The sequence below is a fragment of the Physeter macrocephalus genome, chromosome 7 (genome assembly GCF_002837175.3).
Source record: "Physeter macrocephalus isolate SW-GA chromosome 7, ASM283717v5, whole genome shotgun sequence".
Classification (NCBI taxonomy): Eukaryota; Metazoa; Chordata; class Mammalia; order Artiodactyla; family Physeteridae; genus Physeter; species Physeter macrocephalus.
This window is the reverse complement of record NC_041220.1, coordinates 98,619,494-98,636,522: the sequence shown is the minus strand read 5'-3', so window position 1 is coordinate 98,636,522 and position 17,029 is coordinate 98,619,494.

The following is a 17,029-nucleotide window of genomic DNA, read 5'->3' as shown; positions in this document are numbered from 1 at the left end:
ACATTCTGCAATACACAGGACAGTCTCCAGTACAAAGAGTTATCTGGCCCACAGTGGTAACTAATTTAATCCTCACAATAGTTTTATAAATATATAGCATTGTGATTTACCTTTTACAGATGAGAAAATGGAGGCAAATATTATTAAGTAACTAACTTACTCAAGATAATATATCTAGTGAGAGTTGGGGCCTGTGTTTGAAGACAGACAGTCAGGCTCCAGCCTACAAATTCTTAACCACTATCCCCTGAGTCTTCCCACTGTCATGTAAGTCTGTGAGAGTAAGAATTCTGTATATGCACTACTGTTTCCCGTCAAACCCTTAGTACAAGGCCTATAATAGTGTTTGTAAAGCAGCTGTTGAGTGAAGGAATGAAATAAGGTGTCCACCGTCACAGTTTACCAGGAAGGTTCTAGTTAGTTAAGAAAGTTGTTCCCAATTTTCAGTCTTAAAGAATTTTTTACATAGTATTCTTCTATAGATTGTATTCTTAGGAGCTGGGGAAATTCTAGTGAAAAGCATGAGGCTTACACTTCAGTTAGTCTGTGTATGCTAGATAAACAGATTGTTTTCCTCAAATTTTAATAATGAGAAAAGCTTAAGGACATCCCCATCCCCAAATCCAGTTATCCCAGATTAGGAACCACTGAATGATGACAATACATACTCTACTGGTTTGATGGAAAAAGGGAAAATAAAATAAAACAAAACACCTTTTCATTCCCCTAGAACTGGAGTTGAACACTCCATTCCACAGGCCAAATCAGGCCCACTCAAGGTTTCGATAAATAAAGTTTTACTGGAACACAGTCATGCTCATTTGTTTCTGTGTTGTCTATGGTTGTTTTCACACAAGAGCAGAGTTGAGTAGTTGTGATGGAGACCATGTGGCCTGCAAAGCCTAAATATTTACTATCTGGGTATTTTCAGAAAACATCTGCCAACCTCTGCCACAGAACAAAGCTGCCAATACTTGAAAAATAATAATTTTTTGTCAATTAAATGGTACAGTATTATTTTTTTTCCAGTAGTATTATCCAGACCTATTCTCTTGGCTTTGGAAAGTACAAACAACCTGGCGGTTGGGCTCTTGTTTTTGTAGAGATTAGCTGAATGACTGTGGCTGTGGCCTGATAAATCTGTGCACCTGCTTTACCGAGTAAGTAGAAGTATTTTTGGAAGCACAATAATATGGCTATATACTTTTATCCATAAATGAAGATGCTTAGAAAATTCTAGGAGGTTTAATTTCTGCCAGAGTTCCCATGATAAATAAACCAATATATTTTTAAAGCAGCATGCCAACCAATCTAAAAGAGATCTATAATTAGTTGTTACTGCATATGGATTTCAGCACAAATTAGATGAAATACATCAAGGTGACCAGATTTCCTTGCTAGTGTTTTGTCTCCAAAGCACATATTTTTATTCATAAGTTTTTAGACATCGTTTAAAACTTTTCACACTATTTAGATTCTCTTAGTGAGTAATTTTTAAAAATATAAATCTTATGACTTTGACATCATGGCTTTTTCTATAGTATTGAATATGGAAAACTAATGGACATAGAGGCCACTTTTATAACTTTATATTGAAGTACAACATATGTACAGAAAAATGCACATATGTCCAGTTCAATGTATTTTCACAAATTAAACACATCTGTCTAAACAGCACTTAGATCAAGGAATAGAGAATTACCAGCAGCCCTCTCATGCCCGTTTTGAGTTAAAACCCACCACAAGGGTAACCCTTACCCTTACCCTTCTAGGACTTGCAGGCTCAGCGGCCATGGCTCACGGGCCCAGCCGCTCCGCGGCATGTGGGATCTTCCCGGACCGGGGCACGAACCCGTGTCCCCTGCATCGGCAGGCGGACTCTCAACCACTGCGCCACCAGGGAAGCCCTTGCCTGCTTTTACTTACTTTTTTGTGTCTTTTACTCAACCTGATGTCTGTGAGATTCGTTCATGTTTTTGCATATAATAGTGATTTGTTAATTCTCATGACTGTAAAGTATTCTATTGCATGAATACCTAATTTTTATTTATTCTACTGTTGAAGGGCATTTGTGTAGTTTCCAGATTGAGGATATTACAAATAGTTACAATGAGCATTCTATTACATGCCTTTTGTTGAATATATATACATACATATATATACATTTTCTCATTCTTTTTGCACAGTGGAATCATTTTATATTTGTTAAGCCTATGTAAAAAGAATTATTGTCTTTTAATATATTATTTCTTGCTAAGAATAAAGGAGACTAATTCATTTGGAATTGTTCTTGATAACACTGTCATAGAATCATTAAATCTCATCTTAGAACTTCAGAGGTCATCTCCAGGTCATCTCCAGGATTAATTTGATGGATGTGTCACTTCTCTAATATTCTCAACAAATTGGCAACCAGCTTCACTTTATTTACCTCCATGCTAAAGAAACTCACTTTCTGAACAGGAAGCTACTTCAATTTTCCCAAAGCTCAAATAAACTGAAATACAGCTTAGTAACTTTTTGATTCTAGTTCTACTCTCAAAAGTCCTATAGATTTGCATTTAATTTCTCTTCTGCTTGGTGAACTTGATATTGAGAGACGCTAATTGTGCCTTTGAAAGATACCATTTTTCCTCTTTTTTGTATTAGTAATTGTTTCTAGATTCTTCACCATCATGTAAACATTACATTGACGTAATCTAGTCTGTCACCGTCTTTTAATTATTGATGTTCATATAAAAGAGAGAGAAAGGGAGAGAGATGAGAAAACAGATGCAATAATCATCAACAAATGTTATTTCTGGATGTTAGGACAACAGATAATTTAAATATTTTTTGGCTTATATTTTCCTAGGAGTTCTAGATTGAACTTAGAATCTTTTAGGAAAATAAAAAAAAGCCATTAAACAATACAGTGTCCAAAACTGAGGAAAATTCCCTAGAGAATCACTAATCCAGTGTAGAATAGAATGCAACTATTTTCTTTCTTATACCGAACCTGAATTTTTATTTATAAACATGGCTTATGTTAGTTATTTTTGGCAAATGCGTGTAATTATCGTATCATATGTGAGACATAGTCAATGAAAGTCTTGTGATAACTTTCACTTTTTCATTCAACATTGTTTATTAAACATCCATTGACCAAACAGCATGACTTACTCGAGGCTCTGTTCTTAAGAAGCAAGTAGCTGGTGAGCGAGGTAGATTTGTATATTTCCCAGTATAAAACTATGACCATAGATGCAACATTGGTGACCACAAAGTAGCACATAAAAGGAGCACCCAATCCGTTTCAGAGCCATTCATGGAATACTGAGCTCTAAAGTGAAGATGCTCGAGTTTTCTTAAGAGGAAAACCAGTGAATGAACAACATGCCCAGAAGGGTGGAGTGTGGGTGTGATAGGATCCTGGAAGAGGGTTAGGAAGGTGGGGTGAGTGGAGTTTAAGGTCACCCTGAGATCATATACTTAAAGACTTTCTGAAAGCTATCCTGAATTCAATGGGGCATCAGTAAAACATTTAAGCCCAGAAGTGACATGATCAGACTGGGTGCATCCAAAAACTCATTATGGCTCATATCACTCCATTATAAGTCAGTTTTACAAGAGTATATATTTACTCTTAATTTCAATTTAGAAATTTCATCATTGAACAATTAGCATTTCTGTAGTCAATATACAGTTAACTTTAAATGGTCAGGGTGAACTAATGAAATTAGTTAGGAATATTTTTTCCTGAACCAGATTTGAAATTTTCATTTTTCCTGGCTCTCTCATAGAGGATAACTTCAGACTTCAAATATTTATTTAATTTTACTGGTGTTGGTGGATTTACTATCTTTGAAAACCAAGTGTGACATAACTTTATTTCATATTAATAATGCTGTCTGAGCTTGGTTTCTATGACTCTTGGATACATTTGGAATATAAAGACGATCTTCTAGAAGTGGAACAAGACCTTTGCAGCTGTGCTTGTGTTAAGTGGTTTCAGTCCAAAAATAATCAGGCTCTAATATTACCATAGGGCACTGGGCTTTCTTTTGTGTTCAACATTGATTTGGATCTGTAAAATTTAGTATGCCAAGTTTGTCATCAAATGCTTGGAACTTAGGAGAGAGAATGGAGTTTGAGGTTAGTTTGCAGAAACAGAAATTTTTATTAATATTGGAAAATAGCCACACTGATTGAAGGGAGGGTGGAAAAGCAGTACTGTGTCTCTTTCAGTTTGAAACAACATTCAATCTCTTGCAAAGTGCTTTACTCCAAAGAGCTGAAAATGTACAGTGTTGGGCTGCCTGACAATTAGCTCTGGAGGGAGGAGGAATAATTGAATAATGTCTTTCCACCAAAAAATGTCAAGCTCTTTGCCTGAGCAGGCTCATTTGCCCACTGCTCTTTGGCAGCCATCAAATCCAGCTCTTGAATGTCAGTCAACTTGTCTAGGTGATAAACACAGAACTTGTTCTAGCCAATGGCTCTGTGCCTGCATTTTCACGTTTGGCTTCTTGGCCTGGGTTTCCTCAGCAGGCTGTCACTGGAGTGAGTAAAGGGAGAGATTGCGCCCTCACAGAACCTCGTGTTAAAAATTACTTTCCTCTTCGAAACCAGTTCAACCTACCTGTACGCTGGGTTATTGGTGCTTGAAACAAGAGAACCTTGTATTACCAAGCCCTGCCCTGCAAAACTCCTGCCTGGTTTGCACCTATCTTTTATTGATTCTGTTATTCCGTGTTATGGGTTGAATTGTACATCCCCTCCCTACGAAAAAAGGTGTTGAAATCCTAACCCTCAGTACCTCAGTGTTGAAGGTACCTACCCCCACTACCTCAAAATATGACCTTATTGGGAAAATAGGGTTGTGACAGATGTAATCACTTAAGATGAGCTCGTACTGAAGTAGGGTGGGTCCATCATCCAATAGGACTGTATCCTTATGAAAGGGGGAAATTTGGACACAGAGATACACACACAGGGAGAACTCCATGTGGAGAATGGAGTTAGGCTATCACAAGCTAAGGAACTACCACAAGCTAAGAGAGAGGCTTGAAACAGATTCTTCCTTAATGCCTTGAGAGGAATCATGGTCCTGTCGACACCTTGATCTCAGATGTCTAGACTCCAGAACTGCAAGACAACAAGTTTCATTTGTTTAAGCCACTCAGCTTGTGCTACTTTGTTATGTCATCCCTGGCAAATGAATACTCTCTGTTTACTCAAATCTCTCTCTTTTTTTAAACTTTGTGTCATGTGCATACCCACTGAGCTAAAGATAAGCTTGACACCTTTGTATCTTGGTTTAGAAAGCAATCTGGGCTTCCCTAAGGTTGCTCTCTTTGAGCTGTTCTAATATAATTGCTTTATTTAATTGGATTTGAGACTAACACCCAGGCTCATTACTAACCAGCAAAGTGGCAACTGTGCCAGGCTTATTCTAGATGCCCCATGGGAGTGATTGTAACCCTCCAAAAGTCCAGCAGTAGGCCACAGTGGTAGACCCTTCCTCATGCCAGGCAGGACAGACCATGTTAAAAACCTTCAAACATAGTCCTGAAATTACTTCCACTGCCCAAACTAGTGCCAACATTCATTTTTATTATATAGGTCCTTTAGACTGTCTTTAACTCTGGAAATAAATTTGCCAACGTAGAATGTTAGAATTATTTTAGAATTGGCTTTAAAACTATCAAGGTAATTTAAGATGAGGTTAACTATACTTCTATTTAGAAGAAGTCTGGTAACCAGCCCCCAATCTTCCAAAACTCTCTCTGTGGTGTGTTCAACAGACACGTTTGAATATTAACCATGTTGGCACATTGTGTAGAAGATACAAAAGTGAGTATTTAAATGGAGAGCTTCTCTATACATCTAAATTAATAAACATTTATTAAGTGAGACTAAATTAAGGGGATTATTAACTCACTCAACAGTGAATTACTTGGAACTCAGCTTGTGCCGGGCACTATGCTGTGCCTTGTAGGTCATGGAATGCGTAAGATAAAATGGGCTCTGTTCTCAGGAACTTTCCATTGTAGGAGAGAATCTCTTTTCAGTTCTCAAGGACTGTGTCTTCTAGAAGGGAGATAAGATAAATGCAAAAATAACTATATTGAAATCAGATGTGAATAAAGTGACTTAAATGATAGGCAAATTTCTATGAGCAAATAGAAGTGAAACCAGATGCAGTTACACGATCAAAAAAGAAGTGGGACAAATCACTGAAACATTAGTCCAAACCAAGGATACTAATTGTATCAAATTAAGTTCTTAGGCCCATGTGCTGGCAAACTGTGCTGCTACTATTCTACTACTCCTTACCACCCCTTAATGCCTTTCCCTTTCGTCCCTATTCCAAATTTGTAATCTCAGTAAAAGATACTTAGTCAATTTATAATGGCACAGACAACAAGCAGAATATTATTAGAAAATTTCTGAGGTCATTAGCACAAAAATGCAATTATAAGCTCTACTGTACAGTAGACGGGTGATAAGGTCAGCACAGCAAGGGCATTTCTTTTATTACCAATAGTCAGTGGAAGGGGAAGTGATGCTAATTTACTTGAGAAAATCTGCTCCAGACTGCTATACCAGTATGTGCTATTATAATTAAAATCACTAGTTTTAATTACTGTAAAAATAGAGTCAGTTTGGAGAAAACATTCTAAAATGGAAAAAAATCTATTTTTTTTTTAGATTTTAATTTCTCTGTGTCAATGCAGATAATTACCACTAATGATTCATCTAACAAGATATAATGAATGGAGGTAAGAACTTAACAGGGATCTTGAAGACCTGGTTTCTAGTTTTGGTTGTGCTACCAACTTTCTGTGTAATTATGGATAAAATGTGTTCTCTCTCTGAGCATTATTTGTATCATCTGTAGAATCACATGCATTGGACTGGATGATCATTAAGTTTTTTTTCAGCAGTGGGATTCCATCTTACAAAATTAGAGCAAGAGGCCCATGATGCACGTCTTGGATTCCCTCTGGCTGGATGTTGACCAGTTGCTCTTGCCTGCATAAAGCTTAGCCATCTCCAATAATGTAAGTTACTGGGGAAAAAGCTAGTAATAATAGGGAATATTTGTGCAAGACACTATGCCAAGACTCTATTGTGTGACTTTTCACCATAAACCAGGGCATGGGTGCTTATATTATCCACATTTTATAGATGAGAAAAGTGCTCTGGGTCATTCAGTTGGGAAGTAAAGACCAGATTTGAATCCAGGTGTACTTGACTCCAGAGTCTGGGCTATGGAGCTCAAGCCTTCTGTTCTACCTCTGGAACCTGTGAATATGACCTTATTTGGACAAAAGCTCTTTGTTGATGCAATTAAATTAAGAATCTTGAGATCAGGTCATTCTGGATTGAGGGTAGGTCTTAAATCTAATGACAACTAGACTTAGACAGAAGAAGGGAACTCACAGAAACACACAAGAGAGAAGGCCATGTGTAGGCAGAGGCAGAGATTGGAGCTGTGCAGCCCCAAGTCAAGGAAATTCTGGAGCCACTAGAAGCTGGGAGAGGCAAAGGGGGATTCTCTTCTAGAGTCTTTGAATGAAGTATGGCCCTGAAGACATCTTGATTTCAGACTTCTGGACTCTAGAACTGTGAAAGAATAGATTTCTGTTGCTTTATCTAGCAAGTTTATGGTAATTTTTTTATGGCAATCCTAGGAAACGAATACAACTTTCAATCTGGTGGATCTTTAAAATCATAGGAAGTTTTTCTTAAATGCAGACATAAGGGCTTGGGTCAGTTAAACTGAATGAGGATGATATTTGTACACAAGGCCATTCAGTTGCCACCAGCTCACAAAAGACTGTACCCTGAGAATGACTCGTCCACTTCCACCCCATGCCACCACCCTACACCACCATGGCTCTCACTTCTGTCAGAGTGACTGCAATTTGCTACGTCCCGAGCAACAGCCAGAATTCTACACCGTGAGCTCCCTGAACCTTCTTCAGGCTTATTGTTGCTAGAAATTACTGACAAAATATTACAATGGTTCAGTACAATTTTAATTTTAACTGTAAAATAAAATATCGACAAACCCTAAAAAGGGAAAAAAAGATTAAAGTGTTGGTCACAGTGTTCATGAAGCTGTCCCTTTTCCAGATCACCTGAAAGGTAGATCAAAATTCTTTGGAAGGATAGTAGGAAAGTCAGACTGGAACTCAGGTAAACTCTCCAATCTCAAATCTCAGCGTGTGGGTGTATTTATTGTTTAGTTTTCTCATAGATATTTGGTTCAGTGTAGAAGGATCCTTTGTAGAAATGCAATCTTGGCTAAAAAGCGACCTTGTTCCGTCTTTATAAAATTTGAAGATACCGTAATTTGTCAAACTTCTAGGGAAAGAGGGTTTTACTTCTGGGAAATCCCACAAAAGGCTTAGATAAAAGTACTGTGATAGTATAAATCTACATATATCACAGTACATAAAATAATCTCAGATAGTTTCCTAGTCTGTAAAAAGATAATGGAAATGACACCTAACTTGCAGGAATCTTTGCAAGATAACGTTGAGAACCAGATGATACCTAATACAGTGCTTGACACAAATAGGTGCAGCCCATATTGTTTTTATTTTTACTAGTGTCTTTTAATGGACTTGACATAGATTTTTCTCTTTCAATCTCATCTGCTTTATGTTTTCCTAAGTACATGTTTCTCATAAATAACTTTTTAGCAAGAAATTATTCTATAGTAGTCTATATTTATTAATATACTTTTAGGAATTTTTGTTAGGTGTTTATTTAGAAAGTTTGTGTGATCATTGTTTTAAAGGAGTAGTCATAAAGGCAATACTCTAAAGAAGGAAAGATAATGTACTATGGTTAGGTAATAATTTTAATCTCCTTACATGCTTGATTGAATCAAGAATACTTTTGTTTGGTTCTATACAGAAGAGGAAGGACCCTCATCCGTTTGAACCGCAAGGACTAAAAGCAATTGAAGTTTATTCTTGATTTTCTTATTTTACTGAGCTCTTCAGCAGAGTCTATTTTGTTTGGGTTTGGGGAAAGGAGATGTTCTCAAGGAAAGAAGATTTTTAAAATTTATATTTGCCTTGATTATTTGGTAAAAATAATATTTAATTAGTTAATGATTTGCAAGACCAGCTTTTTTTTCCTTCTCCCTACACCTTCATACTCTTGTAAGTATCACAGAAGATCCATCTGATAATTCAGTAGAGTTTGTTAATCACAGATTATTGGAAAATTATTTTTTGGTAAATGATAAGATTTGCCTATTTCACTAGAAGACAGTAAGTAATGCTCAGTGAATTTTATCAGTACAGTGTCACAGGAAAGCTGTTTTAGGTCTACAACCTTAGGCTGTCTATTGGTGCAAAATGGTGTAACATGTAATTGCAATTCCTTTAATAATTTTTACAGTAATACAAGTTAGTATTTACTAAAAGCTTTCTGAGGTCTAGGCGTTGTACAAAACCTTGGCATATATAATCTCATGTAATCCTCTTCCTATGTCCACTTAAAAGGTGAGAAAATTGGAGTGCAAAGAAATCATAATTTGCCTAAGGCCACACAGTAACAGTAACAGTTAGTGATTGCAAACAATAGTTACTAACAATAGTACATAAGATAGTGTATTACTGACCCAAAGTGTCAAGACAGTACATGATTTTTTTTTTTTTTTTTTTTTTTTGCGGTACGCGGGCCTCTCACTGTTGTGGCCTCTCCCGTTGCGGAGCACAGGCTCCGGACGCGCAGGCTCAGCGGCCATGGCTCACGGGCCCAGCCGCTCCGCGGCATGAGGGACCTTCCCGGACCGGGGCACGAACCCGTGTCCCCTGCATCGGCAGGCGGACTCTCAACCACTGCGCCACCAGGGAAACCCAGTACATGATTTTTTATTATCACTATGCGCTTCATCAAGGAATGTTTCATGCTAAACTGCATGCAGATCTCCTCATGCCTGTTTTGGTTAAGCATGTTTGGTTAAGCTAAATGTTTTGGTTAAGTTTCATTGACACATAGTAATGTCAATACAATCAGTTAAAGCAAAACATTTAGCATTAAACCGAGAGCTGGCAGAGGAAACTGACAAGCTTTTATATTAGTATTCTATTTCTACACAAAGTAAAACAAACTTAAGGACGTACCACGCATTAATTTTTCTCACAGTATTTGTAGGTCAGGAATCTGTGCACAGCTTTCCTGGGTCCTCTGCTTCAAAGTCTCTCATGAGGCTCTAATCAACTGAAGGCGGAAGATAGGGTCTCATGTGAAAAGGTGACTGTTGAAGGGTCTGCTGCCAAGCTCACGGTTTGCAAAATTATGTCCTCTTTGGGTTGTTTGAGGGTCAGAGTTTCTAGCTGGCTGTTGACAGGGGATTTGCTACATGGGCCTTCCCAACATGGCGACTTACTCCATCAAGGAAGGGAGAGAGTCTGCTACCAAGGTGGAAATCAGAATTTTTGTAACCTAATCACGAAAATGACTTTTCTTAACTTTGAAAAATTCTATTGGTTACTGAAGGGAGTGGATTATGAAAGACTGTGAATATCATGTGGCAGTAATACACTGAGGGCCATCTTAGAAGCAACCTAGTCTAAATCTTTCCTCTGTTTTTTGCCAGTTTGCTATTTCATGGAATGCTATATTCTTGATACCTTGCTGGAAATAATTAAAGAAGGAGCAAGGTTCTTAAATTGGGTTCCCTGTCACTGAAATCTTTTTCCTGGTGCCTCTGACATAATTTGGCTTTCTACCCTTTTGGATTCTACAACTCTCCAGGTATTCATTAGCTATAGACTGGACCTTCTATTGTCACATCAAAGTATGTAGTTCTTTTTTTAATAAACTTTATTTTTTGGAGCAGTATTGGATTCACAGCAAAACTGAGCAGAAAATACAGAGATTTTACTTATACCCTCTGACTCCACACATATACAACCTCCCCACTGCCCATACCATTTGATACAATTGAATTCAATTCAATTGATGAATTGAATAATGTACAGTAATACATTATTAGTTCTCAAAGTCCATAACTTATATCAGGGCTCATTCTGGGTGTTGTGCATTCTATAGGTTTTGACAAATTTATAACATAATCCACCATTATTGTATCATGCAGAATAGTTTCATTGCCTTAAACTTTCTTTTCACTCCCCTGACAACCAGTAATCTGTTTGCTTTCTCCATGGTTTTGCCTTTTCCAGAGTGTCATATGGTTGGAATCATACTGCATGTAGGATTTTAAGATTGGTTTCTTTCACTTATAATATGCATTTAAGTTTCCTCCATGTTTTTTCATGGCTTGAAAGCTCATTTCTCTTTAGTGCTGAATAATATTCTGTTATCCGATGTATCACAGTTTCTTTACCCATTCCTCTCCTGAAGGACTTGGTGCTTCCAAGTTTTAGAAATTATGAATGAAGCGGCTATAAACTTCTGTGTGCAGATTTTTGTGTGGACCTATCTTTTCAATTCATTTGGGTAAATACCAAGGAACATGACTGCTGGATCATATGGTAAAGTATGTTTAGTCTTACAACAAACTGCTCAACTGTTGTTCAAAATGACTGTACTATTTTGCATTCCCACCAGCAGTGAATGAGAGTCCCTGTTGCTCCACATCCTTGTGTCCTTGCCAGCAGTCAGTGTCAGCATTCCAGATTTTTGCCATTCCAATTAAGTTTGTAGTGGTATCTCATTGTTTTAATTTGCAATTCCCGAATGACTTATGATAAGGAGCATATTTTCCTATGTTTATTTGCTATGTATACCTTCTATGTTGAGGTGTCTGTTCAGGTCCTTTGCTTATTTTTAATCAGATAGTTCATTTTCTTATTATTGAGTTTCAAGGGTTCTATGTATAATTTAGATAACAGTCCCTTATCAGACATGTCTTTTGAAAGTATTTTGTCTCAGTCTGTGACTTGTCTTCTCATTCTCTTGACATTGTCTTTCACAGAGCAGAAGTTTTTAATTTTAATAAATTATTGTTTATCAATTATTTCAATTGTGCCTTTTGTGTTGTGTCTAAGAAAGTCATCATCAAATCCCAAGGTCATCTAGATTTTCTCCTATGTTATCTACTAGGATAGTATTATTATAGTTTTATTATTATAGTTTTGAATTTTACATTTAGATCTCTGATCCATTGTGTGTCAATGTTTGTGAAGGGTATAAAGTCTGTGTTTAGATTTGTTTATTTGGCATGTGGATGTCCACTTGTTCCAGCAACATTTGTTGAAAAGTCAGTCTATCTTGTCCCCATTATATTGCATTTACTCCTTTGTCAAAGATCAGTTACCTGTATTTACGTGAGTCTATTTCTGGGCTCACTATTCTGTTCCATTGACCTGTTGTATATTCTTTTGTTAATACCACACTGTTTTGCTCACTATAGCTTTACAATAAGTCTTTAGGTTAGGTATTGTCTGTCCTCCGACATTGTTCTTTCCCTTGTTAGCTATTGTGCATCTTCTACATCTCAATATAAATTTTAGACTTGGTTTGTTGATATCCACAAAATAACTTGCTGGGAATTTTTTTTTCTTTTTATTGGGGTATGGTTGTTTTACAATGTTGTGTTAGATTGGGATTGTGTTGAATCTATAGAAGAACTGACATCTTGGCAATATTGAGTCTTCCTATCCAGGAGGATGGAATTTTTCTCCATTTATTTAGTTCTTCTCTGATTTATTTAGTCAGAGCTTTGTAGTTTTCCTCATATAGGTCTTATACATACTTCTTCGTTTTTTGAAACATCCAACAAATAGTTTTTGTTTTTTTTCAGATTCTTTTCTATTATAGTTTATTACAAGATATTGAATATGGTTCCCTGTGCTATACAGTAGCACAGTTTATCTATTTTGCATATAGTAGTTTGTATCTGCTAATCCTAAATTTCTAATTTATTCCCCCTCCCCTTTTCCCTTTGGTAACCATAAGTTTGTTTCTATGTCTGTGAATCTGTTTCTGCTTTGTAAATAAGTTCGTTTGTGTCATATTTTATATGCCAAATATGTGATATCATATGATATTTGTCTTTCTCTGTCTGACTTACTTCACTTAGTAAGATAATCTCTAGGTCCATCCATGTTGTTGCAAATGGCATTTCTCATTCTTTTTTATGGGTGAGTAATTTTCTATTGTATATATGTACCACATCTTCTTTATCCATTCATCTGTTGATGGGCATTTAGGTTGCTTCCGTGTCTTGACTATTGTGAATAGCGCTGCTATGAACATTAGGGTGCATATATCTTTTCGAATTAGAGTTCTTGTCTTTTCAAGATATATGCCCAGGAGTGGAATTGCTGGATTTATGGTAACTCTATTTTTAGTTTTTTAAGGAACCTCCATACTGTTCTTCATAGTGGCTGTACCAATTTACATTCCCACCAACAGTGTAGGAGGGTTACCTTTTCTCCACAACTTCTCCAGCATTTATTATTTGTAAACTTTTTAATGTTGGCCATTCTGATCAGTGTAAAGTGATACCTCATTGCAGTTTTGATTTGCGTTTCTCTAATAATTAGCACTGTTGAGCATCTTTTAATGTGCCTATTGGTCATCTGTATGTCTTCTTTAGAGAAATGTCTATTTAGGTCTTCTGCCCATTTTTTGATTGGCTTGTTTGTTATTGAGTTGTATGAGCAGCATGTATATTTTGGAAATTAAGCCCTTGTCAGTTGCATAATTTGTAAATATTTTCTCCCAGTCCGTAAGTTGGCTTTTCATTTTGTTTATGGTTTCCTTTGCTGTGCAAAAGCTTATAAGTTTGATTAGATCCCATTTGTTTAGTTTTGCTTTTGTTTCTATTGCCTTGGGAGACTGACCTAAGAAAACATTGATGAGATTTATGTCAGAGAATGTTTTGCCTATGTTCTCTTCTAGGAGTTTTATGCTTCTCCAGCATTTATTATTTGTAAACTTTTTAATGTTGGCCATTCTGATCAGTGTAAAGTGATACCTCATTGCAGTTTTGATTTGCATTTCTCTAATAATTAGCACTGTTGAGCATCTTTTAATGTGCCTATTGGTCATCTGTATGTCTTCTTTAGAGAAATGTCTATTTAGGTCTTCTGCCCATTTTTTGATTGGCTTGTTTGTTATTGAGTTGTATGAGCAGCATGTATATTTTGGAAATTAAGCCCTTGTCAGTTGCATAATTTGTAAATATTTTCTCCCAGTCCGTAAGTTGGCTTTTCATTTTGTTTATGGTTTCCTTTGCTGTGCAAAAGCTTATAAGTTTGATTAGATCCCATTTGTTTAGTTTTGCTTTTGTTTCTATTGCCTTGGGAGACTGACCTAAGAAAACATTGATGAGATTTATGTCAGAGAATGTTTTGCCTATGTTCTCTTCTAGGAGTTTTATGGTGATATGTCTTATGTTTAAGTATTTAAGCCATTTTGAGTTTATTTTTGTGTATGGTGTGAAGGTGTGTTCTAACTTCATTGATTTATGTGGCTGTCCAACTTTCCCAACACCACTTGCTGAAGAGACTGTCTTTTCTCCACTGTGTATTCTTGCCTCCTTTGTCAGAGATTAATTGACCTTAGGTGTGTGGGTTTATTTCTGGGCTCTCTATTCTGTTCTATTGATCTATACTGTGCATACTTCTTTTTAGATTTTTACCCAAGTATTTAAGTTTGGGGTGTAGCTAATGTAATATTTTAATTTCAAATTCCACTTTTATATATAGAATATAAGTAAACAACTTTTGTATATTAAACTGGATCTTACAACCCTGCTATAATTGCTATTAGTTTCAAGACTTTTTCATTGTTTCATTGTTTTTAGATCCTTTCAAATTTTCTACACAAGCATGTCATCTCCAAACATAGTTTCGTTTCTTAATATTCTAATTTATATGCCTTTTATTTCCTTTTCTTGTCTTATTCATTAGCTAGAACTTCCAATATTATGTTGAAAAGGAGTAGAGAAAAAGTACATTCTTAACTTTTTTCCTGATCTTACAGGGAAAGCTTATAGTTTCTCACTGTTAAGTATTATATTAGGTTTAGGTTTTTTGCAGGTTTTTAAAAAATCAAATTGGAGAAGTTCCCCTCTATTCCTAGTTTTCTGAGAGATTTTACTCATGAATGGTTGTTGGATTTGTCAATTTTTTTCCATCTATTTATGTGATGATGTGACTTTTCTTCTTTAGCTTGTTGATGTGTAGTCTATTATTTTTTTCATCTGGCACTATTTTGGAGGGTACCTTCAGTTTTGACTAACTCAATTCAAGAGAAAGAAATACAAAGCCTGATTTTGCCGACATTTCCAAACAGTCTTCTCCAGTGCAGTCTTATGTTAGTAAAATTAATATTTTCATTACCTGTAGTTTCTCAATTGCTTTAGAATTTGGAGAGAGGAAGGAGTATGATTGATTTTTGCCATATAAATAGAGCCCTCAGAATTCCTAACAAAAGTAGTAACAAACTTATAAGAATGTTAGATGTATTAAGTGAGATTTGTTTTCAATACAGGTAAGTTAAGTACTTGGTACATGGTAAACAATCAATAGTTACTTCTTTTTCTTATTTTCCTTTTCTTCCTCTTCTAATAATGATGATGATGATGATGATAGCTGTGATCAAATTGAGTTTTCTAAGTATTATACTACATATTTTTTACTACCTAGACTACATATTTATATTTCCAAGGTTGTACTACATGTGCTAAACATTTTTTTTTTTTTTTTTGTGGTATGCGGGCCTTCCTCTGTTGTGGCCTCTCCCGTTGCGGAGCACAGGCTCCGGACACGCAGGCTCAGTGGCCATGGCTCACGGGCCCAGCCGCTCCGCGGCATGTGGGATCCTCCCATACCGGGGCGCGAACCCGGTTCCCCTGCATCGGCAGGCGGACGCGCAACCACTGCGCCACCAGGGAAGCCCCTAAACATTTTTAATACATTACATATCCTACTACATATTCTCAGGTAAGGCAGAATATAAAAAATACAAAAATAATATAAATTTTAATAAAGGTAAGTTTATTAATTTTTATTTTTATCCAGTTAAAGGGAAAATATGGAAGGGGTAATAATACATCAACTTTCATGAGAGAAATACAAGTAAAGAATACTATTATTAACTGACATACACAAAATATTATCCTAGTAGGAGCATCCTGGCTAGGGAGATGAATAGATACTTGGAAAGGCCACTGACAGGCTGAGTCTCGGGTGCTTGTGATTCCACTGTGCCTTGGATTGAGAGAGTTGGAAAATAATCAAATTACTCTTTAAAAAGAAGTTGAGAATGAGATTTAGAGACTGTAAAGCAGAAAGAGATATGCAGTCTTTCAGGTGATAGTAAAAGAGGGATGGTGATGGGAGCAGGATTTTATATTGGTGCTTGTAGTTTGGTGTGCAACACAAACTCTCTCCTTTATTTATCACAAACTTTTTCAGTAAACTGCAATAAATCTACATTGTTTATGAGCAGTTTGATAAAAGGATATGTTCTGAAGGAAGAACATGCAGGACTAAATCTTTTTTTTTAAAGATTGGTTTGGTGTGAAAACAAAGGCTACCCATTGAAAAATAGGCATATGTTAACCAATAATTCATACTCTCTGGTATGCACGGTAAGGTGCTACCTACTGCTGTTACAGAATTGAGCATGATATAGACCCTGCCTTCACACCTTCACAGAGGTCACTATCCTTACTACAGCATATCTTGTAAATCTCACAGTGAATTAGCTGAAAACCTGTTTGAAGAGTTACTGACAAATGTGCCTTGAAAAAGGATTCCTTAGTTAAAGAGGTTTGGAAAATACGACACACTCTAACTCTTCTTGGAGATTCCCAAAGCTCTTTAGTACATTAAAGATGGAGACATCTGTAATTAAATGTACTCTATAGTCACATGTGCTTATTTAACTCTGTCAAAGCCTGTCATTCCCAAATGTATTTGCTCGTGAAACTCATTTTTTTTTTGAACGTCTTTATTGGAGTATAATTGCTTTAAAATGGTGTGTTAGTTTCTGCTTTATAACAAAGTGAATCAGTAATACATATACATATGTTCCCATA